Raw genomic sequence first — 17,323 nt, forward strand, 5'->3', positions numbered from 1 at the left:
ATAAGAAATATTTTTAAAAGTTAAAGAAAATAACAAACACTATAATATATTGTGTTGACAGACACTTTAGCACTGATCTGAAAACACTTTACACTGATTGAAAAATAACTCAAATCTTTTAACAAAGATTAAATAAAAGAGATAATGTAATTGTGCATTAATATGTTTTATAATTGGATTATAATTAGTGATGCATGTTGCATCCGGTACAAGCTCATTTTAATTATGTAGCGACTAACTAGCTAGATTAAGAGGTTTATAATCCATAACCATAATTTATTAGTTGATTTAAAATTTGTATTAATAAAGCTGTCAGATAAATGTAAATTGAGTAAAACGATGCATGAAAATGTAGTGGAGTAGATGTATAAAGAAGCAAACTGAAAATATTATAATAATAATAAAATTTTGGTACTTTAAATATATTTTTGTACTATTAATTCAAATTTTAAATTTGTACTTGTGACAGACCATTTCTACATTATGGTAAGTAAGTAAAAGATGTGAGTATTTCTTCCACCACTGACTTAAAGTCATTTTTCAGCAGGGATTTCACAACAAAGAGACAGACGGGTAGGCGGGTAGATAGATAGTTACATTTAAAATCCCGCAAACATTTAACCAAACAAACAGAGTAACATTGTTATAGTTTTGTGATTCACATTTTTTAACGCCTGCAGTTCGGCTGTGCACCGCTGGGCGGCGCTTCTCTCCTTCGTTGTCCTGGATATAGGGATGTGTCCTGTCTTCTGATGTAACTAACCGGTAACCTGGATATATACATACACACAACGGACAGGACGGCCGTGTTGTGTGGATGATGATGGAGGAGGAGCGATAAGATCCGTCCACAAGCAGCGGGACTGTAGAATATAAACACCCATCACCGACGCCACCATCGGGCTCGTCCTCACTACGATCCGGTGTGAGCTGCAGAATATAATGCACCTTTAACTGACAGCGATGTTGCATTCAGCCTTCATGAGGAGATCCAGCTGAAGAACCGGGACTGCAGATCATAAACTCAGAGCTGCAGGTGAGTCGTTGTTGTGTACCTTTATTACACGGTGTCACCACTAATTAACTCATATTTCTCATTAATTTACACGATGCAAATGTTAGTTTATTCCCACCGTTATTATTTGTGGCAGTGGTTGAATGAGCTGCATTGGTCTCGTGGCATCCGTCATTGTTTTATGCACAGCTGATCAATATTATCTATATATCTGATTCTGGTTGTTAGAAGAGAATAATACTATTGTGTTTGTATGCTGTGCAGAGTCTCACATATCACCCTCTGGTAGTGAAATCATAGAATCCTATTTACATTTTCTCCTGTTTTAAAAAACAATCATGTACTGTGATCTCTCTGCATGAAACACACCCAATATACTGCACAAAGCCCAGTATGCATGTGCATTACATGTAATTCAGTAATGCATGGATGGATTACCTCTGTGCACTGTTTATGTACCCTGTGCACCATCAAGTAATAACAGAATGTGCAATAATTCACAACTAGATTTTGACACTGGATTCCTACAGGACCCACAGCACCTGATTTAGTACTTTTATTTATATATATTTCTAAGTAATCAAACCACCAACTAGACCAAACACTGTGCATGCCTTCCATTTGCAATAATGAGCAAGGCAGCAGCTAACGATTAATCTATTGATTTGTTTGTTTTTGATCAATTGTTTATTTAGAAAATAATGAAAAAGTGCCCGTCACAGCATCACAAAACCCCAAATCTGCAGACTGCTTGTTTTGTCTAATCAACGTTACAAAATGTGAATATATTTAATTCAGCTGCAGCAAATATTCACATTTGAGAAGCTGGAAGCAAGAATAAACAAAGAATAATGGCATTGTGGTTTTAATAAATAGTTTCAGATTAATTATCTGGCGATTGACTAATCAATTAATGATTGTTTCAGCTCTAAAAGTGAGATAAAACTATAAAAAGTATAAAACTAAAGTCATTCCCATCAGACTCAGCCATGCGTACATACTAAAGTTAGCATGCTAATGTTAGCTTTAAGCTTGAACGTCGTCTTGTTTTACCACGTTTTGCCGCGTTAAAAAGCAGAATTTGATGTTGAAAGATAAAATAAATGAACTGTAAGTCTTTTTAATATTATAATTTCCTAAAGTAATATTTGTTTCTGGTCCATTTTACAACCTTTACACGATTAATTTATTTGCTTATTGCTCTGTGTGTAAACGTTGACCTGTCCTTGCTTCACATGTCCTGGACGTACCGCTAACATGCAGCCGTCCACAGAGCTATTCTTAGACGCTGAAGGTGAAAACACTGAAGAGGTGCTGCTGCACGTGGGATTCACACCGAGCCTGTAACTTATACTGAGACGGATGCTGCAGTGGAGCCAATACTTTCTAGGAAGAACACTTTAAACCTTGAAAGAGTTTCTCGGCCTGAAGATAATCAGTGTCGGCACCTGGATGTGCTAAAGTAAAGCAAAACAAATCTATTAATCTAAACTGTAGATATCCAACACATGTGTGGGCTATTTTTAAATTTAAATTAATTTAATTTGTTTTTTTAACGCCGCATGTATACAACAAGACTACATTTAAGATAAAAGCCGACATTAGCATGCTAACTTTTGTATAACTTTTGTTTTTGGGGATAAACAAAGTCGTGGTTCAACATCTGGGGATTATGAACGTCTGGATGATGGTGTCTCAACCTTTTCTGCTTTTGTCTTGGTTGCATATCTTTGCATGATCAATATCTTTGGTATTTTAAGGTACGGTAAGTAGTCAGGAAGAATCACCGTGAGTTTTGGGATGTGATGGACATTCGTAGCCAACATGTTCTCATAACTAACGACAGACGGCCATCTTGGCTTTTTAGCAACCAGTGAACAGGAAGTGACCATATTCAGACTGAGGAGGAGTGACTTCTCTGGCAGAGACCTGTCAATCACCGTGTAGCCCCGCCCTAAAGCATCCCCTGCTTTATGGTCTGTTTGACTCTAAATGGACCATAATGTACTAAATGAACATCATGCTGTATTGAAGAAGACTTGAAACTAGAGATTGAGACCATAAACTCATGTTTACAATGTTTACTGAGGTAATAAATCAAGAGAGAAGTAGAGTCATTTTCTCATAGACTTCTATACAACCAGACAGCCTCATGTCAGAGTCATTAGGGTTCTACCTTTGGGCACCATGAATGTCTGTACAACATTTCATGATAATCCAACCAACTGTTGTTGAGATATTTCAGTCGAAGTGGTGGATGACCAACAGAGCCGAGCGGCTATGGCAGGTTATCCAAAGACTCCACCTGCTATTTGAAGTTAAGTGTCTCATATCAGCAGCTTCACTATCACCACAGCCATCAGGTCCTCTGCGTAATGTACTGGTCCTGTTTCAGGCCCGGTGTGCATGATTCTAATGTGCGTGTGTGGTTTGGAGTGAAGGAAGATGGAGCCTCACAGGATCTGATTATCAGGCCAAAATGATTAGGTTTGCTTTAATGAATGCTGTTAGGAAGTGGCCACCGCAGAAAGAATGAGTCATGGTATTGATTGCCGCCCCCTCCTTCAGTTGCTCCTTCTTCCTTACCTCCTCTCTCTCTCTCTTTACCCATCCACTCTTCCTTCTCTTTTCTTTCACCTCACCCCTTTAAAATTCATCTTCTCCCATCTCATGAGACATGTCAGGATTCTTTCTGCAAAGATACGTCAGAAAGGATTTTGATGCATGCAGCCGGGGTGAGCGTTGAATACCAATAACGGCATGACTTGCTCAGCAGTACAGTCTGGATATAAGAGGGGGGAGGAGGAGGAGGAGGAGGGGGAGGGTGGTGGTGGTGGGTAGCTGGAGAGGAGAGGAGGGGGTCTTGTCACGAGATGCCACGTCATCGCAGTGTGTGTGGAATCTATTTTTAGCAGCGTAAACAGAGGGATTCCAGCCCACTGATCATGGCTTCACAGCCAGGCCTGTGTGGTGGGAGGCTGGAGAAGACGCTCTGTGGTGTCGCGCTGGGATGTGAATGAACCGCGCTTGTATTTAGTCCCGACTGTCTGCCTGTCGGGGAGAAACACTGCGCCACAAATAGACCGTCTGTCGCTTTCTCCTCCTCACTCTGCTTCACATGCAGGCACACATGCACTGCGTCTCTCGTAGGGAGCGCTGGAGCATGCGTACCAGTGGTGCAACCATGACCCATGATGGGAATGGTGACTTTATTTGTGAGGCGCACGCACCAGATAAATGATCAAATAATAGGTACAAAGTTATACACACTACATGTTAAGTCTCTGTGTCAAACTTAATGCAAATCTTTGTGCACATATTCCATATACTGTGAACATTTGCACACTCCTTAGTCCATATTTTGCACATTTGATCCTCATCATTTTCATCACTGTACAGCTCTTTTCATTCTTTTAAACATATGTTTTATTGTAAATAGTCTGGGCGATGATTCCATATGATAATTTATCGTCTTTCAATGAAATCAGATCTTGTGATACACATTTATGTCGTCTAAATTGATAATAACAAGCACATACTTACTCAGATTAATCAGAAAACCTCATTATTTGGCACTAAAGCTTTTAATTAAATGATAAATGAATCTGTTATTTTTCTACAATGTTGCCAATTCCTCCAAGAAATAGTCCTTCAAGTCTTAAATGAAACAAATTTTCATTTTTCATAATTCTAGTGCAGCAAATATTTATTGTTTCAAGCTACAGGCACTTCTTTATGTACTTAAAACACCATCAAAGAGGCTAAAAATACTTTGACTTACTTGTATTTTAGTGGCGTTACTATTCTTTACTAAAGTAAAGGCTTTATATTTCTTGCATACAGAACAAGCTGTCGGGGTTTGTCATGGTGCCCGTACTACAGCGTTTTAAATGTGGATCCATACCTCCACGATGTCCCCGGGTGCTCCGGTGTGGTTCTGAGAATCTGAAGCCGTCACGTTTTGGCCACGTTGGCGGTGCTCGAGCACTCACTCTAATTAACAGTCCGTGGGCTTTGTTCAGGTCCAGCGAGGCGTTGTGTCCTCATCAAATATTCAGACGCACACACATGTTGAGTGGTGTGGATGAGGAGGAGCAGCCTGCTTACCTCAGACCTAGAGCGTCACTCCGGTAGTTAAACGTTATCTCTGAGCTTCTGTTTCCCTCACAGATCCTTCGGCTGCAACTGATGATTATTTTCCTTCTCGATTCATCTGCAGCTTATTTTCTAGATTAGTGGATCTAGTCTATTAATGTCAGAAAATAACGTCCATCCTAGTCCCTCAAAGTCCAAGGTGAAGCCTTTAAATGGCTTAATTTTTCAATCCTGTGGTCGTTGAGATGTTTCATAAAGCTAAACTATAAACCAACTGGTGGCATGAGAGTGAAATCCATCCATCCATCCATTTTCCTCCGCTTATCCGGGGTCGGGTCGCGGTGGCAACAGGCCAAGCAGGCCGATCCAAACTTCCCTCTCACCGGCAACATGTTCCAGCTCATTCTGGGGGATCCCGAGGCGTTCCCAGGCCAGCTGGGAGATGTAATCCCTCCAGCGTGTTCTGGGTCTTCACCGGGGTCTCTTCCCAGTTGGACGTGCCTGGAAAACCTCCAGTGGGAGGCGTCCAGGAGGCATCCTAATTAGATGCCCAAACCACCTCAGCTGACTCCTTTCGACGCGAAGGAGTAGCGGCTCGACTCCAAGCTCCCTCCTGATGACCGAGCTCCTTACCCTATCTCTAAGGCTGAGCCCGGCCACCCTACGGAGGAAGCTCATTTCGGCCGCTTGTAGCCGCGACCTTGTCCTTTCGGTCACGACCCAGAGTTCGTGACCATAGGTGAGGGTAGGAACGTAGACCGACCGGTAAATTGAGAGCTTTGCCTTCCGGCTCAGCTCCCTCTTCACCAAGACGGTCCGGTGCAGCGCCTGCTTTACTGCTGCAGCCGCACCGATCCGTCTGTCGATCTCCCGCTCCATCTTACCCTCACTCGTGAACAAGACCCCGAGATACTTGAACTCCTTCGCTTGAGGTAGGCACTCCGTCCCCACCTGGAGGGAGCAATCCACCGGTTTCTGGCAGAGCACCATGGCCTCAGATTTGGAGGTGCTAACTCTCATCCCCGCCGCTTCACACTCGGCTGCAAACCGCCCCAGTGAATGCTGGAGGTCACGATCCGAGGAACAGGACCACATCATCTGCAAACAGCAGAGAGGCGATCCCGAGACCCCCGAACCTGACGTTCTCCCCCCGAGGCTGCGCCTAGATATCCTGTCCATGAAAGTCATGAACAGGACCGGAGACAAAGGGCAGCCCTGGCGGAGGTCTGACTTATTGCCGAGAATGCAGCTCCTACTGCAGTCGTACAGAGACCGGATCGCCCGTTGTAATGGGTCCGGCACCCCATACTCCCGCAGCACCCCCCACAAGAACCCCCGAGGGACCCGGTCGAAAGCCTTCTCCAAGTCCACAAATATTTAGTATTTATCCTCTGAATGAGAGTAAAATTCAGAGGATAAATAAAGTGAGTAGGATTCATCCTCTGGGTACAATGAATGTCAGAGGACTGAGGCACCAGCATGTTCTAAACGCTGTCCTGTAACATCTGTGTGGTGATTCTGTGAGCGAGCGGTTCATCTCCCCTCAACAGAGACTCTGTTATAGTCATGACGTCATGAATGGGAGCAATCCAGCGATGCGTCCGTAGTCTTAACAGATGCTTAATCTCTGGGACAGATGAAAGTGGACCGGGTGTCACTGCAGCCTGAGAGTGTGTCCCGAGTCTCCAGAGCCTCACCGGCTGTATGTTAGCCGGCCTCGGAGGCCTGGAGCCGGGCCAAGCAGTAATGGAATTGGCTCAGAGAGTGGAACTTCCCCCTCCTTTTATTATTACTGGGCCTTCAATCTTCCTCTGCAGTCCCACTGTTTCCTTGTCTGTATCTCATTAACAGCAACCCCCCCCCTCGCTTCTCTCTACCAACACCTGCTGACCCTCTGGTGGAGGCGGGGCTATAAATGGAGAAGACATGACATGTTGGTAAAAGTTAATTGGGAGTTGTTGAGTCGGTAGATGCCGAGGCTGCGTCTCTGATCTCCACATTCTGCTGCTCTCCTCTCATTTGAAGGAACAGTTTGGTATTTTGGGAAATGCTCTTAATTAGTTTATCTTGTCTGTCTGTTAAATGTGACGCTGCAGACAGTCGGCTTTTACTGGCTAGCTGCTCAGGAGGTTCATTCATCTTTCGGGGCACGACTTTGTGTTCAGTACAACAGGGAAATGAACACACCCTGTGATACAGTGAGCAGGTGCTTTACCTGCATATTCGTTATCAGTTGAGGCTCGTCGTAAACAACTGTTGTGACACATTCATTTGGAAATACACACCACTAAAATATCAACTCAAATCAAAACATTACCTTTTGCTTGTCAAAATGCACACGCTACGGTGCAGACAATAAAAGCATTCATTTACTTATCAAGAATCCATAATTCCAGCTATGCGTCTCCCTGCCATCCGTACACTTAATAACCATACTTCATTTGTGTAATCTTGTTAGATCTCTGGGGATTTGGCGTTGGAGAGTAGTCGTTTAAACAATCTCATAAACTAAAGATCATATCTGAATGAAGCACGTTTGTGTCTTGAAGACAGGAGAATGATTGTAGAGTCGACCATCAAGTCTGGAGAGATAAAGTTTATTCTCATGCTGCTGCAACAACACAATGCAACGTATCTTTGTTTCATTACAGTCAATATTACATAAATATTGACCTCGTCTCTGTCTACTAAAGGAAGAAATAGCAACAAGAAGAGAAGTATATTCGTATTCATCTTCAGTGCATCACTTCTCTTCTCACATTAAACCACTGCTCAGCAGAGCACGACTGTTGTAAGTCACAGGATTTAAACATTGAATGCTTTTAACTTCAGATCTATTCAGTGACGTCTGCCTGTGTTCTTTGTATGTTATATATATGTATATATATATATACATATATATATACATATATATACAGTATGTCTGTGTAACGTTGTGAGCAAAACATAAATCACAGATTGATATGTGGAGTTGTTTAGAGAGTTGTTGTTGGTCACTTTAAACCCTGAAAAAGAAAAGTTGGCTCTTTTTAAAAAAAACCTAAAAACAAGAAGCAGGAAACTGTCAAAATAAATCTGTTTCCTCGTCCCTCAAATGTGTGTGTTTTAAGTGCAGTGAGCTCCATAATAGATGCACAGAGTAACCGGAGGCCCAGATGAACGGTGTGAGAGGCGATTAGCCGAGCCCCCCCCCCCTCAGACAGTGATGCATGGCCGCCATTTACCCGAACGCTGGAAAGCAGAGCAATTTGAGAAGCATCACAACTAACCCCTGCTAGCAGCCCCACCACCACCATCACGCTGCTCTCTGCCACCCCCCCGCCCTCCACCTCCACCGCCGCCCTGAGCTATAAATAGCTCGTCCTCTCTCGTCACGTCACAGCCGCCTTCACTCTCATTTGCTGCCTCTTTCTCTGTTGTGATGTTTCTGACATCAGCTGTGGGTTGAACGTGTTTAGCCTCCATTAAGGGAAGAGAGGTTTCTAAGCAAGGTGTAGTTTCTTCCCAATGTGTTGTGCTCTTGTTGTATTCCAGTCCTGTGCATCTCAAACTGGATTGAGGAAGGAAAGTGTTTCGAACAGGACTTCTGGAACATGAGTGTGACATTTCTTTGGCAACACACTCTGTTTTCATAGAGCTGAGTGTAGTTAAGCTCTGAACTCGTGTTACTTTGCGTGCCTCGTTAAGTTGACATCAGCAGGATATCAGTGAGTCTCATCTCGGCTGTTTCTCATTCACAGGAGGAAGGAGTGGAAGGAAACCATCGCTGGAGATGGACTGCAGGTCAGTGAACACATCTCGTATTTATATAAACAGTCAGCTCATCAGTGGTGGAGGAAGCATTCAGATCCTTTACTGACAGAGAAGTTCCAGAGGTTCTAAACCCAGGAGCCGGGCCCCTCGAAAGGGCCACAAGCTAGTCACATTATTCCAGTCTGCTGCTTTTTTGTATAAACTTACCAATACATTTCTTTAATTTAAAATCTTAAACTGAAAGGTAACGAGTAGCTACAGCTGTCAGATACATGTAGTGGAGTACAAGTATAAAATAGCATAAGATGGACACACTCAGCCTCAATACAAGTACCTCATAATTGTATTTAAGTACATAAATGCACTTAAACTTTCCATCGCTGCAGCTGAGATTATTTTTGAACTATGTAACCTCACCACGCTGAAATTAAATCTGTAGAAATCCTCTGAGAATACAAACAGAAGCACACGCCGACATCCCGTCAGTAGCATCACAGGAGCCGACGCACAGTGACCTGTGACCATTAGTCTCTGTTTAATACCAGCAGCATGAGTAACAGGAGGGGCTGGTGTGGAAAGATGTGCTCGACAAGATCACAAATCAACAGCTGTAATAGTAGCAGATGTTCACGTTGTGCAGGGCTTGATTCTGTTAAGGTGTGTTCTGCTGATGCTCAGATAAAGTGTGTGTGTGTGTGTGTGTGTGTGTGTGTGTGTGTGTTGGGAGGAGTACCAATCAGCGAGTCATTTCATTCTGAGGATGAACATCCCTGCAGCCTGCAGATAAAAAGCAGAGGCTGAGGATGCTGCTGCACAGAGCTCGTTCTCCTGCTCGGCCTCACTCCCCGCCTGTCGGTGTGTTCGGTACATTTAATCTCGGTGCAAGTTCACCTTTTGTGATCCGTCGTAGTAAAACTATCTGTCAGGTTCATCCTCTGAGCCTCACACGGACTCTCAGTTCTCTCGCTGGAGAATGTGTTTGAAATGTCCTGAAAAAGACGAAGCAGCAGCGACTCGACCCCCCGCAGAACCCGTCTGGCTGCAGGCGGGATATATTTTTAACCTCAAACCCGCTGAGACTCGTCGGCCGGTTGTAATTAAAGAGACGTTTATAAAGCAGACGCGTGAGTCACAGAATTTATCCGACGCTCGCAGGGCTCACTCGATGCACATCAGGTCTCATCCTAAGAAAACAGCTCCAGATTCACAGGTTCAGAGCGAAGAATCTGGTTGTTCACTTCTGGTCGTCTTGAAGGTTTTTCCGTATTGTTTTGACATTTTGAGGAATGCATGAGTTAGACGAGATGAATACCTCACATCCGTCTGCTAAAGCGACCAACAGAACGTATATATTACGTGCCAAAAAAACCAGGAACAAGGTTGATATTTCGGAGCTTTTGCACCACGAATAAAGGCTTGAGTTGAGACAACAACATGGAGTAAAGTACAATCGTGGTTGTCTTGATGCAAAATCTTAAGCATCACATTTAAGTCATTTAAGTGAAGAAAAGCTGCTGCGGCGTCCACATGTAAATGTGATCGTAGTCACTGAAGAAAAGACTTGTGTTCACGCATCTCAGCGGACTCATTTAAAATACACAGCAGGACAGGTGGGAACGATCACGACACCACGCAGAGAGATGCACAACCAATCAGAGCGCGGATCTGCCTCTGGGGACACCGAAGTGATTCATGTTCATTACTTCACCTCACTTTCAAACAGCATATCTTTACTATTGTCACTTTGAAGACGTTTAATAAACCATTATGCCCGTTAGTAGCAGACTTTAATTGTTTATAAAAAGGTTTAAACAGAAAGAAAGAAATTGTGATAAATCTTTATTTTTGCTTTTTATTGAATATCGGCTAAATAAACTAATAACTTAAGATCTTATCAATCAAAGTAAAACACTTATCATTAAGTAAAAAGAAAACCAAACAGTTCTTCATATAATGTACATACACTCTTTAGGTTTATAGATTAAATTCTATTAAAACAGGTTTATATTAATGGTAAACGTCGCTCTGTGTTTGTGACATCTGCCCATGAAGAGGATGATTCCTACAATAATACACAAGCATGTGATGTCACTCTTACTCTCTTCCTCCTTATTGAAAACTAATTCCTGCATATTTGTCCAAAACTAACTTGATTGAGGAGAAAATCATGAGCGGAGAAGCCGACTCCGGCCTCAGCGTTGGAGAGTGATGAGCACTGAAGAGGCAATCAATCCGACGGGCTGCACCGCCGACTCGCTGCGTCACAGTGACCTGCACCAATCGGGCTTCAGCCTCATGCGTCTCCATGGTAACAGAGCTTCCTCAGTGCTGAGGAGGTGGCGGGGGGGATAAACAGTACAGAGGTGGACGGAAGAAGAAGAAGAAGAAGAAGAAGAAGAGAGAGAATCGATACGTTCCCTTATTTCACAGTGAGGGTTTAAAAAAAGCTCCTTCCCGATCAGAAGAAGGGGGGGAGGGGCGGGGGGGGGGGGGGGGCTGGCGGGGGGGGGGGGGCGAGCCTGGCGGCAGATTGACTGACAGCAGACGGCAGAGGAAGGAGCGGAGTGCAGGGATGGGGTGGAAGGATGCCTGGGCTGCTGGCCTCTGTGGGACCAGGATGTGCGATGGCCCCTAAAGCCTGCGCTCAGTGGATCGGTGGGCCGGCTGAGAGGTAAACCGCTTTCTTTCACCTGCACATTTAATGCACTGCAGCGGCTCTGCTGTTGTGGAAACATAAGTAGAGAGGATGGCAACATGGACGCCTGCCTGTTGGATTGTGGATCACTCGGATCCAGACTAGACGGGGAGGCGAGGAGGTTGAGGATCTGCAGGTGGCTGCAGGTTGAGGTGGGCACTACAGACGGCTTCGTACATTCTCCTGCAAGAAAACAAGACGTACGAATGAGACAAGCGGTGGATTTACTGTGTGGGATTAGTAAGGATCAGAGTGATGACATGTGTTGTAGCAGTGAAGGAACACATGTTTAATGGTCGTGTTGGGTGGTTGTGATGGGCTGCACGTTCACTGAGTTCTCCATCTCTGGGTAGTGCAGGCTGAGGGGAGGAAGCACAATCAATCAGGAGGAACGTCTGAACCTCAGGATCTTTGACTGTAGATATGTTTTAGGATGGTAAGTGCAGTTTAACCACAGCTGCTGCTGATCAGCTTGTCACGTTATTATTATTATAACGCAACCAGAACAGTAGGCTACAGTACTCCACTCTTGGGAATTCACCAAACCTGGAGGAATTGTACTCGGGTGTGTTTGTCAAACTGGGCTCGCCCGAGTGCATGCAACACGTCATCTTATTCCTTCAGCAAGCCGGCGTGTTTCTTCAGATGTGTGGTGTGTTTTAAATCTATATATGTGTGTGTGTGTGTGTGTGTGTTATTCTAAGAGCAGAGATGAATCCTGTCAGGGGACCTTGTTAGCGCAGCACGACTCATGTAGCTCTACGAACCGCTGAAGAATGGAATCAGATGCATTGTGGTGCATCACGCTGTGATGTGTAAGAACGCCGCGATGCATCGGCTTCCCGCTCCTCAGATATGCTCAAGAATGTCATATTACTGAGCGACAGTTACATGTTTCATATACTGTATATATTCACATTCTCCGCTGTGTCCTCGGGTATTGATAACTTATTGGATATACATTCTGACAATATGTTCTGATGAATTTATAGTAGTATGACGAACACACATTGGACAAGGAGTATAGACGGGTTTCCACGTGATCGTTCGATGCTCATGCATCGTTCATGCATCTCACGCTACTCTGTCATGCTTATGTTGCTTTTTTGTCATAGTTGCGTTACTTTTCTTCATGCTAACTTTTTAATCCGTGGTTTTAACCGATGCTGCCTGTTGAGCGCTAACTTTGTGCTCGTTTAGCGTTACAGCTACTAGCTGCCGTTTCTCCATGAAATTCCATCAGTCGTGCTCACTAGCTCGAGTTAAACCGATGTGTGTTTGTGTAGTAAATACGTTTTTGAAAGTGCAACGATACTAAATGTCCTCTAAGAAGTCATTTGACTGTTTCCCAGTAAGTTTCTTAATAATAATCTGCTTCTCCCCTCAACCCTGCGTCTACATTTTTGCATCTTTTAGCTCATTGTTGTTGTTTACAGCCCATAACTTCATGTTTTGGTTCACTCTCACTGCTCTCACGTTGTAGTTTCTGGGAGCAGCGATGAAAACAAATCTCTGATAAATCTTCTTTCTGCACACGATCAAACAGCAGCCAGGTAGAGACTAACAGAGAGAGAATGCTGGAGTTAAATTCATCTACAGACACAAACACGACCCCGTATGAATGCTGCTATCTGCTGAATGCGTAAGTAGGGAACTGTGCATATTAATTTAAAAAGTGACAATAGGTCAGTGTTGAGCTTGTTTCCACTGCCCCCGTGTGGAAAATAAATCTGCTATTGCAGGTTTAAGAGGAAACCTAAACTACTGCTGTCAAATAGTGTAAAATGAGTAATAACAAGTTTTGCATCTCTGCAGAATATGATCTTTTTGGAGCAGTGGTAGCTGCAGAACAAGCTTACAAAGAACAGAGAGGTGCGTAAATATCCAGCTCCAGAGACAAGTTGTCTCAGCTCTCAACATTCAGCCGGAGACATCCACCGTCTGTTTCTCCGGTAAGACACAAGGGGTTGAGTTCCATTTGAACGGGTGGACGGCAGGCTGGGGTGCGGTTCTTTAAGGGGATCGGTTGAGCAGCAAGTCGCCCTCCGGGAACAAGCTGCTGGCAGGCGGTGCCGTGTGTTTAATGGACCGGAGCTGTTGTCATCCGAAATGCTTCGATGTCAAATTTGGTGCAATTTAGCTGAGGGCTTTCTCAGTCCTGCCATCACGAAGCTGGCAGCCAGTCGCCCTCTCAGCGGGGCAGATGAGACGTTCACTTTCTCTCACTGTGATTTTCCACTGTGAGCTCAATTAGGAGGGCCTTTAGATTCAACCAGCGGACTACACGGCTGCATGAAGACAATCTCCCGTTGGATCTCGTTGAAAATGTTTTCACAGCGTCGCGGCAATTTGAGCCGCACGTTTCCTACAGAGGCCAATCTTCCTGTATGATTGGCTGCATGTGTTTTTGCTAATGCCGTCGTACGAGGTGCAAACTTCATCAGTGAAATGGATTAGTGTGGCGAGAGGTACACTGGGAAGGCAGGAAGCCAATTTCCCACATGCTGTGGTTTGCTTGCTTTGTGGGAAATTGGCCATAAGCCCAAGAGAGCTTTGTTTAGGTTTGAAGCATCGCTGGTCATTCCCAGAGCAACGAGAGGGAACGGAGCCATAGTCAGACAGAGCTATTAGAGGAGATGAAAAGCATTACATCACATCTTGATAAAGGTCCTATTGTTGTTCTGGAAACATAATTGAAGAATGTGGTTGTCTGCCAGTATTTTAATGTTCTCCTTGCAGGCTAAGTGCTCAGTTTATTAGACTGAGAACTGAAGGAAAGCTTACTGTGGCTTCTGTTGTTCCTGGGTATCCAACATTAATATATACTGAAACACACACACACACACACACACACACACACTAATGTTACTCTGGAGAACATTAGAAGCTTGTTTTGAAGTCTGTGACCAAGTGGAGAGATTGTGCTGTTCTATAATCAAGGTTCTTCACGGTTTTGTAATAAACTATTGAAAGGCATAAATGTGGCCACGCCTACACTACAGCACAGAACATTTTAGTTTTGGACTCAAAAAATGTGATGTTGGTTGAACAAAACAAGGGATTTTGGGACTTTCTTTAGTATTTTGTATGTATATGTAGCTACATACGTCTGAGACATTATACCTGCCCGAAATAAAACTAAATATACAAACACTCAAACTAAACCTCCCTGAAAGAGTGAAACTAAACTAAAACTAGCAAACACTCTGAAAACGAACTAAAATGAAAACTAAAAGTGAAAACTAAAGTAAAATAAAACCATATAACTTTTATTTGGTGTTGTTTGTCCAATATTCTCTCTTTTAGCTCCGTTTTTGGTCTCCACCACCTCCCGAGGGTAAATATCTGTCTCTTTGTCTGCTCCATGTTCACCAGCTCGTCTCTGAATGATTCCGTCTGCTGTTTGCTGCTCAGCAGGTAGAGAACAGTGGCTTTTTACAGCTTCTTCTCTGAAAACGGAGCCGTGAGAGTGAACCAAAACAGTAACGCTGAGGGCCGTAAAACCCAAAACAGTGAACCGTAAAGGGGCTAAAGTTGGCTCTTTGGCCGGACCTATCCCTGCTATGTGGTATCTAGTGCCTGCAACGAACAATTGTTGTCACTATTGATTCATTTGCCAATTATCTCTCCACTCACAACAGTCCAAGATGTTTTCAGATGTCTTGTTTTGTCCCACCAACAGAACCCAAGCGTCTTTATTTTACAGTGATCTTAAACAGAGCAGCACTACGTCCTCAGAACCTCCTCCTCCTTGTTCTTCAGCTCATGTTGATGTTTTCCAGAGAACGCCGGCTGCTGTATCTGATGTGCTGACTCACAGCTCAACTTAGCTCTCTGGATCTTCATTCGTGGCTCCGTCTATCTGTTTGTGTGTCGGTTCTCGTCTCACATTCTGCTTCGTGGGGATTACTGTGTCTCTATAAATAGCAGCTCTTCTGTCGGTCAAGGACTTGTTCTTCACAGGATCCAGAGAGAAACGCCGCTCCGCTTCCTCGCTGTAATTATATCGGAGCACAGCTCAGTAAATAAGGTCGCACGTTACGGCCTCTGGATCTGAATGTTAATTCGGGGGTGAGACAAAGCGCTGCAGCTTCATTACCTGTAGCTGTTGTTTATTAACTGCATCATGAACTAAAGAGCCTCATGTGATCACGAGGTCTGGAGGATTATTCTTGATTCTTGATGTTGGATTATATCTGGAACCTAAAGCCTTTTACATTAGAACATTTTTAACGATGCTATTGAGAAATTTTACATTTAGAACTCAACTATTCAAGACTTTAAGTCTAAGTGTGACTTCATTTACATATTTATATCAGCATCTTCAACCTCCTTCTTCTTTCTAGTTTTTAAGCTTGTCAGCAATTACATATATTCAGGAGAACTGGTGTATTGTTCTTCACAATTGGTAATTTTATGAACAGTTTCAGCCAGAGACACCTAAACGCCATCTCTCCAAACATCTCAACAAGCGGTGGTCAAGTTTAAATAAGTTACGGTGCTACTGATTCATAGGAATTATAATTCTGTGTTTTAAACCGGACTAATAGAGAAACAAACATACTTTAATCAAATAATGCATGAACCAAAGCAGTACATCACACAACAAACATGGTTTATGAGTGTGATGTTATTTAACAAAATGAAGTTATTTACATCTTTGATATTCTGAATATTGTTTAATAATATTACGATAATAAATAAACCCTCTTGAGTTATTTTTGCAGGTGTTTGGTTAGAACCAAATTAAAATGTTGACCTGAAGGTGGCAGATAAAACGTAAAAGTTCTTACAGTTCATCCTCAGGGGAACATGAATGTGTGAACCAAATTTCTTATCAATCTATTCAATCCACTGCAGCCATCCTCCGAGCCAAGAGCAGCTGAGACCTTAACTTTAGAATAAATATTAAAAAGCTAATGAAGCATGTCGTCGGCCGGAGAACTTTCACTCTCATACTGTACCTCCTGACCCCTACGGTTCATCTGCTGCAGCAGCTTGACCAAACATGCATAACCTAATCATGCACAGATGGCCAGAGGGTGGGACACAACCTGCACACACACACACACACACACACACACACACACACACACACACACTTTCCAGTTGACATGTCAGCTCCTCCTCTTTTCTCTCTCATGTTAACAGCATCAGATTGACTGACGGTTCTTCTCATTACGTCTGAGATTAAGGAGCCGTCGTCATGTGACTCTCCTGACCTCGTCTGTCTGTCTGTCTGTCTGCTTGTGACGGATCACACTTTCACTGTTGGATGGATGTTGGATGAAATGGCAGCTAAAAGAGAGAGAATGCTGGATTCACATTCGTCAGGTGACACAACCACAAAGACTGCTGATGAATATGTATGCTGCTCTGTTAGGTTCAGCAAATTGACCTAAAAGGTGAAAAGTCAGTGTTGTGATCACAGCTTGTTTCTGCTGCCTCCAAACGTGTCTTATAATCTGTAAAATAACTCGTAACTTCATCTGTCAGATCGATGCATCGCAGTAAAACGCACAATATTTCCCTCTGAAATGCAGTGCAGTATAAAGCAACATTGACCGCAAGTTGGCTGAATCTTCAGCGTGTGCAAACACAGTTGGGATTTAGGTTGCTGGGGGATTTCATGGATGGTGCCAGGTCAGTGGATTACCTTGTAATAGATCTGTAGGAGGGCTGGAGGACACACACACACACACACACACACACACACACACACACACACACACACACACACACACACACACACACACACACACACA

The 17,323-nt window shown here is 43.6% G+C and overlaps 1 long non-coding RNA gene across 1 annotated transcript in view; it reads left to right on the forward strand.

Annotated features, from left to right (window-relative positions):
- The first annotated feature begins 775 nt into the window (after positions 1 to 775).
- The window catches only part of LOC116398659 (uncharacterized), a 16,985-nt gene continuing 437 nt past the window's right edge, over positions 776 to 17,323 (forward strand). The window contains exons 1-2 of the long non-coding RNA XR_004213767.1: positions 776 to 1,036; positions 8,851 to 8,893. This is a non-coding gene — a long non-coding RNA (uncharacterized LOC116398659). The remainder of the gene's footprint in view (positions 1,037 to 8,850; positions 8,894 to 17,323) is intronic.

This window comes from Anarrhichthys ocellatus, unplaced genomic scaffold (genome assembly GCF_004355925.1).
Source record: "Anarrhichthys ocellatus isolate YVR2014 unplaced genomic scaffold, GSC_Weel_1.0 scaffold87, whole genome shotgun sequence".
NCBI lineage: Eukaryota > Metazoa > Chordata > Actinopteri > Perciformes > Anarhichadidae > Anarrhichthys > Anarrhichthys ocellatus.